We start from the raw sequence: 15852 nt of genomic DNA on the forward strand, positions 1-15852 counted from the left end.
CATAGTTTTGTATTTATGAAATGGTAAATGTCTGACTTTGCCTTAAAATATTCCAGCAAAAGAAGAATATTTGGGGGGGGCAGACTTGGCCCAGTGGTTAGGGCGTCCGTCTACCACATGGGAAGTCCGCAGTTCAAACTCCAGACCTCCTTGACCCATGTGGAGCTAGCCCATGTGCAGTGCCACGCAGGAGTGTCCCCCGCGTAGGGGACCCCCACGCGCAAGGAGTGCGCCCCATAAGGAGAGTAGCCCAGTGCGAAAGAAAGTGCAGCCTGCCCAGGAATGGCGCCGCGCACAAGGAGAACTGACACAGCAAGATGACGCAACTAAGAGAGAGACAGATTCCCGTGCTGCTGACAACAGCAGAAGCAGAGAAAAAAGAACATGCAGCAAATGGACACAGAGAACAGACAACTGGGGGGGGGGGGGAGGGGAGAGAAATAAATAAAAATAAATCTTAAAAAAAAATATTTGGGGAAGAGAACTGGAAGCTTGTTTGGCAAAGTGTTGACAATTATTGGAGTGGTTCATTCATGGGTGTTCATTTCTCTAGTATTACTACCTTTTTTGTAGTATGTGTTTTAAAGTATAATAAAAAGTTTTAAAATGCAGATCATAACTGAAATATAGACTCCTTAGAAATGAATGATACTGAAATGTGTACATATCTAAACTTGCAGAGGATGTCACCAAAGTTCTATTCAGTGAGAAATTAATACCATTAATGCATTAAGGAAACTTCATTTGCAGATGCCATCTTTATTTTCACTTTATCCCCAGGAACTAGTGCGGGGCCTGTCACATAGTAGGAACTTGATAAATGTGTTGCAAGAATGAATAGGCATTTATTGGGAAGTGAATTTGGCCCAATGGATACGGCGTCCGCCTACCACATGGGTGATCCAAGGTTCAAACCCAGGGCCTGCTGACCCATGTGATGAACTGGCCCATGAGCAGTGCTGATGTGCACAAAGGAGTGCTGTGCCATGCAGGGGTGTTCCCTGCATAGGGGAGTCCCACGCACAAGCGTTGCGCCCTGTAAGGAGAGCTGCCCAGCGCAAAAAATGTGTAGCCTGCCCAGGAAGGGTGCTGCAAACACGGAGAGCTGACACAGCAAGATGATGCAAAAGAGACAGAGATTGCTGGTGCCAGTGACAAGAATACAAGCAGACACAGAACACACAGTGAATGGACAGAGAGCAGCAATGGGGAAGGGCAGGGAAGGGGAGAAAAATAAAAAATAAATCTTTGAAAAAAAAATAGGCATTTATGTCAAGAAACCAAAAAACAAAATAAAACCAATAGAAGTAAAGAGAAGCAAGATACAATTAAAAGTCAAAATTAAAAGACTAGACAATAGCAGACTTGATCTAGTGTTAATAATGATCAGATTTTGGCAGATCTAATCCAGGAAAAATAAAAGATGGCTAATACATTTAGAGCACTAACAATGATGAAGGTAATATAACTACAGACTATCAAGAAGATTCTTTTAAAGTTATAACGTAATAGTATATTCCAAAGCATGTTAAAATATAGAGGAATTACGTTTTTATGTAAGAATGTTATCACAATGATGCTATAGAACGTGAATAAACCAACAAATATGTGTGTTTATTTTTAAATTATTTTTATTTTTATTAGGTGGGTAAAAATTTATTGGGAAAGAAGGAAAAGAACAAAACTTGCTGAAAATGGGGGAGAAGGATGGAAATACACACTGAGATTTGGTGTGGGCTCCTCTAGGCAGAGAGAGAGCTCTCGCTTGTGTAGTCACCTTTTAAACTATTAATTATTCCTCCCCTTGCTACTGCTAAGGGGAGGGGCCCCAGCTGTTATTGGTTACCCCTCCAATTGTGGGGCAAATGGTGAAGACTGGAATATCCAGTGCAAGGGGAATTCCCAGAAACAGTTAACTGGGACTACAAGGTCAGGGTCAAGTTCTCAGTGGGGTCTCACAGCCATGTTGTTTGTCAGCCATGCTGAAGCTAATCTTTTCCTTCTTTCCCTGTACTAATCTGCCTCAAGTCCCCCCTCAGTTCACACCCTTATTCTTCAGGGAGTGCTGAGGGGCAGTGGTCATTTTTTCTACAGTTACTTCCTACTGGTTAGGACAGTAGTTCCCTGCCTGACAGGGTCTGTTTTTTAAAATACGTTGTATTTGTACAGATAAAAGTTTTTTTGGAATAGATAATCCCTAATGAGGTTTTGCCAATTCATTCTGCACGGCTAAAATAATCCTGATAGAAAACTAGGTGAGGAAAACGAAAAAGCAAATTTTAGACCTGCTACTTTTATGAAGATACATGCAAAAATTCTAAATAAAGTATAGCAAATTGAATGTAGCAGTCTATTAAAATAATTTTGGAATAGGACATCTTTTACCTAGAATATCTATTTATTCTGCTTTAATCATTATTGGTATTTTATGTGTTCGAACTCCCAAAAATAAGAATGATGAAAAAAAGACATGATCTAGCCCCAAATCTGAATCCATTCTCTTGGTTTTTCTTAATGTGACACAGTCTTAGATTTATTTATAATTGGAATTCATTACTCTAAGTGAATTCCTACCCAAAAATGAGTGATGGATGTTGCAACTCATGTATTAATCAGTCAACCCTCTGATTTCACTGTAGTCATCCCTTAGGATCAGCACCTTTATGTCCATTCGTTAGGGCGATCAGCACCTATATATCCATTTGTTAGGGCTAGTTAGATCAGTTATCATTCTTGACATATATAAATGCAAGTTCCTTAAACAGTTACCTGTAAAAGATCAGAAAGCTTTTAATGTTATTATAAAATTAGTTTTCACTAATGGGTCAGTGTTTCCCTTCTCTAGTATCAGACAGGCTCTTTATCATAGCTGTTTAACAGGGATCTTCTGGAGACAAGACCTTGACTCAATATTTCCTACAAGTGTGCTTCAGGAATACTGGTCCTTGATGATACTTGAAAAAAATTTCTATGGGAAAATGTGGAAGAGAAGCAATGCATACAAAATCTTCATCATAGGATATCTCAGTACACATCAGCTTATTAAAAGATGTAGTAAAGACATTTTTATTTAATACATTTCAAACTTAACTGCATTGTGGAATTGTCATTTCCAGTATCTCTTAACACTTTGGAATGTGTGCCACTTTGGTAGATTTTGCCATAATCACAAGGAAAGACTTAAAGGATGTTCATTTCAGAAAATATGGTGTGTGTTGGAAGGATTAGGGCAGGATACTTTCCTTAGCTCACATTATGCTCTGAAAGAAGCTTCCTGCTTTTCTGGATATATGACTAGTGCTTTTCTATAGAATAGAAGATTCAGCCTAATTCTTGGCATGCATATATTAAACATTTTAATATTCTATTTGGTAGGTAATTATGTAAACAATTTTTCATTGTAATAAAAATGTTATATTGAATATCATTTGTGTATTTCTCCTAAGAATCAAGAATCTCTGAGGTACGTACTTGGAAGTGAAATTGTTCATTATAGACTATATATACATTCAGCTTTACTACAGTGTACCAGTTTCAAATTCCTTTAATCCCTGAATGTCTTTTTTCCCCTACATTTGCTATAGGTTTCAATATTTATTTCTCTGATAACAAGCAAGTCAAGCATCTTTTCCTATGTGTGTATTGGCCAATCATGTTTTTCTTTTACTGTGCTGTCCTATTTATGCATTTTCTCATTTCTTTTGGGTCATTTATTTTCTACTGATTTGCAAGATTCTTAAAATATTCCATTACATATTGGGGTTATCATCTGTAAGGGTGGATTGTATTACAAGTGGGCTATGGTGTTTATTGCTCTACTAACATTTTAAATCTAGATAGTCTTTTTTTTTCAATCTTAACAAATACTATTTTTTCTCTTTTTAGTCTTTTATATTTTCTAAGTATTCAATCATGGCATCTACAGATAGAAATAAATTCCCTCCATATATTTTATTTTACTTATTGAAGTAGTGGGGATAGCAGATACTTCAATCATTTTCCCAATTTAATGAAAATCACATATAATTTAAACATTTAGTGTGATTTTCTGCTTGATTTAGGTTAAATAGTCTTTGTTATAAATACATTTCCTTCAGCACCTATTTTACTTAATGGTTTTGTAAGAAATGACTGATTTTGTCAAACTCTTTTATCTGTTGTGAACTTGTATTTTCCTTTAATTTGCTGATGTGATGAGTTTTACAGATTTCTTGACTTTAAACCATTGCAAGAAGATACTTGTCTATGGTATATTTTTTTTATTTAAAAGACTGCTGGATTTCATAAGCTAGTGTTTTTAGAATTTAGCATCTAAAGTGATAAGTAAATTTCTATTTTATTTAATTTATGAAGTTTGTGTTAAGGCTAGCTCTGGGGGAGTGGATGTAGGTCAAGCAGGTGAGTGCTCACCTTCCAAATGGGAGGTCTTGGGTTTGGTTCCTAGTGCCTCCTAAAGACAAAGAAACCATGAGCAGACCCCAGGAAGACATAAAGCAAAATTAACGATCAAGACAATGAGCAAACAATGAGCAAAAACAAATGACCAGGGAGTGGATGTGGTGCAGGCAGTTGAGCACCTGCCTCCCACATGGGAGATCCTGGCTTCGGTTCCCAGTGCCTCCTAAAAAAAAAGTCAATGAATGAAAACAATGAGAAGACAATGAGTAAAAACACCTAGCAAAAACAATGAGCAAATAGATGGAGCCATCTTGGGGTGGGGGCGGGGAGAGATAAGGCTAGCTCTAGGGAAGCAGATATGGCTCAACTGATAAGAACGTCTGCCTACCATATAGGAAGTCCAGGGTTTGAACCCAGGGCCTCCTGGCCCATGTGGTGAGCTGGCCCATGTCCAGTGCTGCTGTGTGCAAGGAGTGCCATGCCACACAGGGGTGTACCCCACATAGGGGAGTCCCATGTCCAAGGAGTGCAATCTGCAAGGAGAACCACCCCGTGCAAAAGCACAGCCCACCCAGGAGTGGTGCTGCACACATGGAGAGTTGACACAGCAAGATGATGCAACAAAGAGAGAGACAGATTCCCCATGCCGCCAAGAATGCAAGCGGACAGCGAACAGACAGTAGAGCAGACAATGAGGGGGAGGGGAGAGAAATTAATAAATCTTAAAAAATAAAGGCTAGCTCTGTAAAGTTCATTGGGGAAATATTTTATACTCATGGATAGTTTAAATATATCCATAGATTATAATAAGTTAGAACTTAAAACCTTATGAAAAAAGAAAAATAGTTTATAATGATAGTTCCAAAGAAATCTAACATTTCAGAAAGAATATTTGAAGAATGGCTAAAAATAAAAAAAAAACTGGTAAGAGATATAAGCTTAGAGATTCAAGAAAATGAACTCAGCAAACCCCAAATAGGATAAACCCAAAGAAATCCATGCACAGACACAATCAAATTCATGAAAACTAGGACAAAAAGTCTTGAAATGGTCTAAGGAAAAAAGATGCATTAATTAAAAGACATGGTTTTTCTTTATTTTTAAAGAAATTTAGATTACATAAATGTTACATTGAAAACACAAGGGATTTCCATTTACCCCAACCCCTTCCTTTCCCACACTTTCCCCCATTTACAACAGGTTCATTAATATGGTATATTTGTTAAAATTGATGAACACATTGAAGCCTTGCTAGTAGGTATGGTCTATAGTTTACATTATGGTTTACACTTTGCACCACATAATTTTATAGGTTCTGACAAAATATGTAATGGCTTGTATCTGTCATTGCAATATCAAGCAGAACAATTCCAATGTCCCCAAAATGCCTCATGTTACAACTATTCTCTCTACCTCCCCTCAGAACCTCTGGTGACCACTGTCTTTATATCAATGTTACAAGTTCTTCCATTATTAGAATAAATAGTGTCTACTCTGGTCCATAGTTGAATCCCCATCTTATGTTTGTTCATTCCTCAGTCTTCAGGATTTGGGGATGATGATGCCCACTCTGCTTCTGATTGAGAGGGGGCTTAGAGTCCATGGGGCAGATGGATGGAACTGTCTTGCTTGTAGTTGTAGATACTCCCTGTTTTTGGGGCATGGGTGTTGTCCACCATCTTTTGTTAGTTGTCCTGGGTGAGTCAGTTGAACTGGAAAGTAGGTGTTGGCTGCAACTCTACTGAGATTCAGGACTCAATCAGCATATGAACAGCCAGAAGATTTAAGTCTCTGGGACATATATTTAATGGCTATTGTGCTAATTATAGGTTCAAATAAAAGGAGGAGAAGAATTGTGTGTAGGAAAATTATGAGTCCAACTCTGATATATTGGGGGGATAGTTTATCATATATTTCAAAATAAGGCCCACCAGCAAGGTGCTTATTTCCTAGGGTTGTCTGTCCTGCCTTTAGTGTCTAGATGTCTCTAGAGCCCTCAGGAAACTATCACTTGAGGCACTGTTTATTGTGGCAGTCAATGAGATCCTCCTGAGATGTGCACAAGTGTAACCTCTGGAATGACCTCCCAACTCACTTTGAAATTTCTTAGCCATAAAAATTCATTTGTATTTAATGTTTCCCCTTTGGTCTAGGTCTTTTTCCAAATGCATTGCTAGTTGGTGCTTAGTAATAATCCTTTGGTGCCAGGGATCCTCATCCCTGGGAGTCATGTCCCACACCAGGGGGAAGGTAGTGTGCTTATATGTTGAGTTTGGCTTAGAGGCCACATTTGAGCAACAAGGAGGCAACTCTTAGGCAAGGTATATTACTAGGTTAAGTTTTTTTTTTTTTTTGTTCTTTGTTTTGTGCTGAAACCTGGGAACACGTTAAGTTTTAATTTCACAAGAACAAGGTTCATAAGTACAAGCAACAATATCAAAGACCTGGCATGTTGGTCTATATTGACAATTTCATTTTGCTGCCCCAGTGTCTTTTTTTTTTTTTTCCACTTTACTTTCCAAGAAGTTTTAAGTTACAGAAAAGTCACATGGAAAATATAGTGGATTCCCATGTCCCTTTAGGGCATGAATTGTATGAGTACAGATTTCTTAGGAGAAATCCTGGAGGCTAGAAGGAAGTGAAAACTTATTTTTAAATTACTGAAAGAAAAGAATGGTCACCCCAGAATTCTGTATCCAATGAAAATGTGCCTCAGGAATGAATATAAAATAGAAAGAACAACACTTGAGCAATACAAAAAGGGAATTCATTGCAAACAGGCCTTCTTTGCTAAAATTGTTAAAGGAAATTCTAAAGACAGTGGAAATGGTACCAGGAAGAAATCAGGGGCTACAGGTAAAAAGGAAGATCAGCAGAAATGATAAATGTGTTTATAAATATACTTATCTATTCTCTTGAGTTCTTTAAAATATATTTGATAGTTAATTGCAAAAATTATTGCATTGTATGATGGTATTTCAGTGTATTTAGGTGTAATATATATATAAAACAATAACAAAATATAGGGATGGGGGAGCAGATGTGACTCAAACAGTCGAGTACCTGCTTCCCGCATGGGAAGTCCCATGTTCAGTTCCCGGTGCCTCCTAAGAACTAAAACAAACAAATAAGCAAACCCAAATGAAAAAAACAACTTAGGGGAGCCAATGTGATTCAGTGGTTGAGTGCTGACTTCCCACATATGAGGTCCAGGGTTCAAATCCCAGCCCTGGTACCTCAAAAAACAACAAAAAATGCAGGGATGGTAAAGGAACCTGTATGGTTATACAATTTCTACATTTTACTAGAAATAGTAAAATATTATTTCAAATCAGACTGTGAAGTTTTGTGTATATTGTAGGCCTTAGAGCAACAACTAAATATTAATATATACAATCCTACACACATTAAGAAAGATAGTCAAAAACATAATTGATACATTAAAATGGAATAATAAAAAATGTTCAAATAATCCATAAGAAGGCAGAAAGTGGGAAAGAGTGGAACTAATAGAAAAAAAATGATAGACCTATATTCAAAGACAGGAATAAATATGTTTAATGTAAATGCTCTAAAGCCAATTAAAAGATAGAAATTGTCAGAATTTATTTAAATAAAAACATCATGCTATCTATAAGAAGCCCACTTAAAGTATAATGATACTTTTAGGTTAAAAGTAACAAGTTAGAATATATATATATATAAATTTTTTTTCTTTAAGGTACTGGGACTGGGTATTGGGCCCAGGAACTCTGATGTGGGAAGCTGGTGCTCAACCACTGAGCCACACTGATGTGACTCAGGCCCTTGGGCACTCGCCTCTCATGTGGGATGTCCTAGGTTTGGTTCCTGGTGCCTCCTTGAGAAGGCAAGCAAACAATGAACAGATAGAGAACCATCTGGGGGGGGTTATAAATTAAAAAAAGGGGGGGGGCATAAAGAAAAATATAAATCTTTGAAAAAAAAAACAAACATGCAATTATCCTGATTTCTTGGAGGCACTTCCTCTTGGAACATGGTCTCCATGCGAATAATTCCAAGCAGTCCATGGCACACGCATGGAGCTCCAGCCAATGGCCAATCCAACCATGTGAGTGAGCCATTTTGAAAGTGGATTCTCCAGCATCATTTGAGCTGGCACAATCAACATCATCCACAGTCAACAACATGTAGATCCAAGATAAGCTCTCTCACCAAAGCTGGCACAAATCTGAGGTCTGTGCAAAATAAATTATTGTTGTTTTGGGAGCCACTGAGTTTTGGGGTAATTTGTTATGCAGCATTATGTAGCCAGAATAAGGAGAGTCAGAATGTGTCAACTCCCTCATATAGCTTCCTGTTTTCTAAGCTAAGCTGGGTGTGTGCTCTTGACTATTTAGTGAGAAGTTTAGAAATGGAAATAGGCTTCTCAGGATTGAGCAGATGAATTCCCCAGACTTGGGAAAGCATTGATCACTGGTCCAGGAAGAGCATTTTCATATTCCCAGCTATTCCCTTTGACCCCTTGTTTCTGGGTTGTATTTTCCCTCATCACCTGTGAACCCTTTCACATAATAAATGCATCTCCCAAATCCTACTCTCTTTCATGGAGATATCCACTGTTCATGGCTGTGATGAAAATCTTTCCAGTCCTGTTTCTGGGCAATTATAAATATATATATTCACTATATCCATATAGTAGGTTTACCAAATTTAGCAAATAAAAGTACAGTATGCTAGCTAAATTAGATTTCTAATTGCCTATGTATATGTACATTGAGATAAACTATTGCATGAGTCATACTTTTACTTAAAGTTGGTCTTTATCTGTAATAAATTATAAATATCTTACACCTTTCATTTCCCTGATGATTTATCCTTCCCTTGTTTTGCAGAATTTACTTATAAAATTCCTTGCAGTTATATTGTACTATAGCATTTACTGTGTCACATCCAACTTATTTTATTCTTGCATTCATTGAACTCATTAATGAAATAACATGCTCAACATTAGCATTATGAGCCAGGATACTGAACAGATATTAGTGGAATATTTTCAAATTTGATTTGTTTAGTATATAATATTGTCTTTAATGGTATTTCATAACTTGCTTTTCTGTTCTTCAGGATTATGTTGCATATTTGATTAATGTTGTAAAATGTCATCCATTAACCAAAAACTGAAGGAAGTAATGACTTGTTGGCTGAAGAAAATAAGATGTGATGTTACCTAGGAAACAGAACAAGAAAAGAACGTTCTTTGTTGAGACTCCCTTGGTCAACAGGACAGGAATGTCTCTGGTTAAGATTTACTAGGGAAAGCAGACTTGGCAAAATGGATAGGGCATCTGCCTACCATATGAGAGGTCTGTGGTTCAAAGCCTAGGCCTCCTTGACCCATGTGCAGTGCTGATGTGTGCAAGGAGTGCCGTGCTATGCAGGGGAGCCCCATGCACAAGCATTGCTACCCATAAGGAGAGCCGCCCAGCGCGAAAGAAAATGCAGCCTGCCCCAAAATGGTGCCGCACACACGGACAGCTGACACAAGATGATGCAACAACAAAAAAAGAAACACAGATTCCCAGTGCCACTGATAAGGATAGAAGCAGGCACAGAAGAGCACGCAGTGAATGGACACAGAGAGCAGACAACTGGGGAGGGAGGATGGGGGGAAGGGGAGAGAAATAAATAAAATAATCTTAAAAAAAAAAAAGATTTACTAGGTCAACAGGCCAATTTAGTAGAAAAAACAAAGTCACTTTGAAAAATTAAAAGACAAATGGCCTCTACCTGTTTCTAACGATAAGATAAAAACAATAAATCTGTATGTGCTTGTTAGTACGTAAGCTTTCTCTATAAGTATGTAGCGGAATAGAAATAAACTTGTCTGTAGGCATTGACTTGCAGACCCCCTGATCCCTTCTCTCTTGTCCTTCATTCCTGATACCCTTTGGGCTGGCAGCAACATCTGGTGCCCAACGTGGGGCCTGAAGAAGTTTTCTTCCCTGCGGTATTGAGGAAACAGTAGAAAGGACTCACACGAGGGTCTCAAGCATCGTCCTCTAAGTTTTCCACTCGCGTCTTATGGAGACGGAGAACAAATTTGGTTACCGGCACGGCAGATTAAACCACAGAGAATGAGACATCCTTCCTTGATGATTTTTCACCTCTTCCTGACAACACCAATGATTCTGGGTAATGTAGCTGAAAAACATACTTATTGGGCATATATACCCAACCCGCCATTGTTGAGAGCTTTGACATGGGCAGATTCCCCATTTCCAGTATACTTAAATAAAACTTACATGTTCCCGGGGCGTATAGATCATCGATTGCCTTTGAAACCTGAGGAAGAAGGAAGAATTATAGTAAGTTTAACCCTTCCTTTTGATGATTGTCCTTTATGTATAGGAAAAGAGCTCCTTGTATGAGAATACAAAATCACACTATGATTATTACTAATGCCAATGGTACCAAATTGTTTATTACTGTATTTCCATCCTATAATAGTTCTGTGGCCATGTTACAAAATTATAGTTGTCCACCACAAGAACAAGGTGATAAAGAAAGATGCCAAGATTGCCATAAGGGAAGAGGAGTTGTCACTTTTAATGATTCCTATGGAATGGTATGGGACAGTGCCCCTATGGGTTATCCCACTAATAATAGCAGCAGCTTTACATAGTATGGAATAAACAATAGTCAAATTAGTGCTAATGGACAACATCCTTTTCCATGGTCCATGAGTGAAAAAACTATATTTACTAATAAATCAGTAATTTGGAAAAACAAAGGAAGGTGGTTGCCTTCCCCATGGACTAATAGTACACAAATTGTTCACAGAAATTTGTGGAAAGTATTTCTTGGACTAGCCCCCACTTATGAATGGTTCGGGAATAAGAACAACACTAGACAATATCTTTATTTTAATCAAACATATTTTTTTTCCCTAAATTCTACGCAATTTATTCATTTTTAAAAAGATATTACATTAAAAAAATATGAGGTCCCCATTCACCCCCACCGCCCCCACCCCACCACTCCCCCCACAGTAACACTCTCCCCCATCACCATGACACATCCATTGCGTCTGGTGAGTACATCTCTTGGCATCGCTGCACCCCATGTCCCGTGTTCCACACCATAGCCCACACTCTCCCACGTTCCATCCAGTGGGCCATGGGAGGACATACAACATCCGGCAATTGTCCCTGGAGCACCACCCAGGACAATTCCAAGTCCTGAGAATGCCTCCACATCTCATCTCTTCTTCCCATTCCCCGCACCCAGCAGCCACCATGGCCACTTTTTCCACACCAATGCCACATTTTCTCGATTATTAACCACAATAGTTCATGAATAGAGTATCATTAAGTCCACTCTGATCCTTACTGTATTCCTCCTTCCTGTGGACCTTGGGTTGGTTGTGTCCATTCCACATCTATGTCAAGAGGGGGTTTAGATTCCACATGGATATTGGATGCAATCCTCCTGCTTTCAGTTGTAGGCACTCTAGGCTCCATGGTGTGGTGGTTGACATTCTTCAACTCCATGTTAGCTGAGTGGGGTAAGTCCAATAAATCAGAGTGTAGGAGCTGAAGTCTGTTGAGGCTTAGGGCCTGGCTATCATATTGTCAGTCCAGAGATTCAAATCCCCTAGATATATCTTAAGCCCCAGCACCAACTACAATCCAGTAAAGTAGCATGAAAGGCTTGTGAAAAGAGATCCCATCTGAGTCCAGCTCCATCATGCAGAAAAACACCAGCTCCAAAGAAGGGCCAACTGGCATGGCAGTGAACCCCATCTGCCATGACCATAGAACCTGTGGGTCTCTTTAGCCCTCAAAAGGACCAATATCTGGGGTTGTATCTACTTTATCTGTCTCTGAGACTCTGCTCAGGTGTGCATAAGGGCAATTCTTCTGACAACCTCCAGACCAAACATTTTAAAACATGTATATGAGATCCCTATGTTTTTGTGACAGGAAAATTAGAAATTGGAAATCAAACCCTGTTTTGTAAAAATTGTACACTGTATACTTGTATTTCTGAGAATATTTTACAGAAAGATGAAACTATTGAGATTGATTGGAGAAGGAGTACGGGTTCCAGTACAGATGATCCGGATATGGCAGTCATCACCTGAAAGTCAGTTGCTGTTGTATCTTTCACAAGCATACATAAAATGAACTAAGTGATTAATAGTTCTGATTATTGTTGGAATATTGGGACTAACTGGAATAATAACAGCTGCCGCCACAGCTGCCATTGCATTGCATGAAACAGTTCAGACACAGCAATATGTGCATGATTGGCATAAAAACACCAATGACTTATGGCATAGTCAAGAGCATATTGATGAGTAGCTTAACGATAGAGTTAATGATTTAGAATCTGCTGTATTGCATACTGGAGATCAACTGCATGATTTAAACTCATTGAGAGGACTTGTGTGATTGGAATGAAAGTACTTTTGTATTACATAACTTGTATGTAATTCCTCAGAGATAGAATGGGAAAAAATAAAAAATCATTTATTGGGCCACAAAACGAATATTTCATTACAAATTGTTGAATTGCAAAAGAAAATATTAGAATTGTCTCAGAATCAAATACATGTAGCCGCTGTTAAAGATGTTTTTTCTGATATAATTCCTCATGTTACGAAGTTTAATCCTGTAAATTGGTGGGAATCACAGCATTTTGTATCATCCTTAGGAATAGGGATGGCTGTTTTAATAATACTGCTTATAACAATGGCCTGTCTTAAACGATGTTATAAAGTGATTACAGAGCACTGACCACTGGGATGAGTAAACAACCTAGTTCTTGCAAAAAACCCTTTAAATATTGTACCAGAAGAGCTTGGCTGGTAGTCAATGATGGGTAAGACCCTTAAGTTGTGGTAAGGGTGACCTAAGACAGGCATAGTCACCCTGGCACTAAAACAAAAAGGGGGGAAATGAAGGAAGTAATGATTTGTTGGCTGAAGAAAATAAGATGTGATGTTACCTAGGAAACAGAACAAGAAAAGAGTGTTCTTTGTTGAGACTCCCTTGGTCAACAGGATAGGAATGTCTCTGGTTAAGATTTACTAGGTCGGGAAACGGACTTTGGCCCAGTGGTTAGGGCGTCCGTCTACCATATGGGAGGTCCGCGGTTCAAACCCGGGCCTCCTTGACCCGTGTGGGGCTGGCCATGAGCAGTGCTGATGTGCGCAAGGAGTGCCGTGCCACGCAAGGGTGTCCCCTGCGTGGGGGAGCCCCACGCGCAAGGAGTGCGCCCATGAGGAAAGCTGCCCAGCGTGAAAAGAAAGTGCAGCCTGCCCAGGAATGGCGCCGCCCACACTTCCCGTGCCGCTGACGACAACAGAAGCAGACAAAGAAACAAGACGCAGTAAATAGACACCAAGAACAGACAACCAGGGGAGGGGGGGAAATTAAATAAATAAATAAAATAAAATCTTAAAAAAAAAAAAAAGATTTACTAGGTCAACAGACCAGTTTAATAGAAAGAACAAAATTACTCTGAAAAGTTAAAAAATAAACAGCCTCTCCCTGTTTCTAATGATAACAACAATAAATCTGTATGTGCTTGTTAGCACTTTCTCTATAAGTGTGTAGCTGAATAGAAATAAACTTGTCTGTAGGCATTGACTTGCAGATCCCCTGATCCCTTCTCTCTTGTCCTCCATTAGCAATACCCTTCGGGATGGCAGCAACAAAAAACAAACATTGTCATTCATTTCTATTCCAATCTTCAATAATACATCTATGTTAAAGAATTGAATTCTCCAAGATCTGAAATCCATTTTATAAGTCATTTTGGCAAATACTGTGATAATTATCCACTTCAAATGGAAATTGCTTTTCCTATACATAAGTAAAGACCAGCCTAGACACTTAGAGATAAACTTTGTCAGTTTTCTTTAGTGTATTCAACAAATTCCTTTAAGAAAATAACACTGCTCTTTTTTGTTTACACCATCCTATTGCAGAAGAGATGTTGAAAATTATGAACAAGAAATAAATAATTTCACTGAATAGATTATTTGAAAAGCCAAAAAAAAATTTAGAGGACCTTTTCTTAATTAAAGTATGGTGTCAGATATTCCGGTAAACAAGATTCTCTCAATTGCATTTGTTAAAGAGAACCCATGGTTTTTCGTTTGTTTTTAAGATCCCTACCTCCATCCTTTCCCCTGGTGTAGCAGTTTGATATGGTTATTAATTCCAAAAATAGATATTGGATTATGTTTGTAATCTGGTCTGTACCTGATATGACTAAGTTATGATTAGAGCTTTGATTAGGCCATGTCATTAGGACATTAGGGCATGGCAAAGGACAGAGTTGAGGGTTTTTGATGTTGGAGTTTGATGCTGAAACCTTAAGCTGGAGCCCTGGGAAGTAAGCTCACAGAGGAAACAGAAGCAAGCCCCACGAAGAAATGAACCCTGAACCAAGGAAGAAGCAAGCCCTGGGAAGAAAGGAACCTTGAACCCAGACAGAAGCATTGCCATTGTTGAAACACTCTGTGATCCAGAACTCCCCGAAATTTGAAGCCCAATATAATGTCATGGTCCCTTACTAGGGAATGGCATATAGCGATGGGTTTAAAGGATAGATAAAGAACTTGGATAAAGTTAGATAAAGAACTTAGATAAAGAATGTTGACTTGAAAAAATTCCACATCCTATCCTTTTTCCCCCCCCCCCCCCCCAATTATTCAGCGTTTCTTCGTAGGAGTCCTAGACCACAGCAATGCATATATATAATATACAGCACTCCCATACATCCACCACAACACCTTTTTCCTTCCACAGCGATACTCTTACACCCTATTCACATATTTACTTAAGGTGATGTACAGAGTCTGAGATATTAGCTTTCTAACATGGTAATATCTGTGCTTACATTATGGTGCATACTTTAGGATACACAGTTCTTTACATTTTTAGTTCTCCTATGTTTTACATTATGGTTTACATTATCAGTCTGTCATCTCCTATATGTTATGGTGTAATATTACATGTTTTATATCCATCCTTGTGTACTCTCAAGAAACTCCTCCCTTGCCCCCCATTTACTTTGGTTCCACACATTTAACGTCCATTTTCCCTTCCACCTTGGTGCCCACAGTGACAGTCAACCTCCGCCAAAACAATTTTTAATCACTGTTTGAACAGTGATTGAACAGAGAACAATTTCATGACAATTACAACTCTTACTATAATTTTTGTCTGAAACAGAGCCTGGACAAATATTTCACGTGGAGGGTTGAATCATGTGTGATTAAATGATCATGTGTGGTGTCATTCCTGCTGGAATTCATTTCTGAGGTAGATCACTCTGCTTTTTCCAAAGAAGGCATGTAAATTATGCTGGTCCACAGAGTCTGCCAGAATTAGCACAAGGACAAGCTCTGTCTTGCTCTTTGGAAGAGCTGCTGGTTGGGGATAGAGTTGGCCTGGAGGG

General features: G+C 38.7%; 1 long non-coding RNA gene across 1 annotated transcript in view; it reads right to left on the minus strand.

Annotated features, from left to right (window-relative positions):
- Window positions 1–5472: 5472 nt before the first annotated feature.
- Window positions 5473–15852, minus strand: part of LOC101441652 (uncharacterized) — a 57986-nt gene continuing 47606 nt past the window's right edge. The window contains exons 3-4 of the long non-coding RNA XR_011646436.1: window positions 10683–10722; window positions 5473–9607 (exon numbers count right to left, since the gene is read on the minus strand). This is a non-coding gene — a long non-coding RNA (uncharacterized lncRNA). The remainder of the gene's footprint in view (window positions 9608–10682; window positions 10723–15852) is intronic.

This window comes from Dasypus novemcinctus, chromosome 18, assembly GCF_030445035.2.
Source record: "Dasypus novemcinctus isolate mDasNov1 chromosome 18, mDasNov1.1.hap2, whole genome shotgun sequence".
Lineage (NCBI taxonomy): Eukaryota > Metazoa > Chordata > Mammalia > Cingulata > Dasypodidae > Dasypus > Dasypus novemcinctus.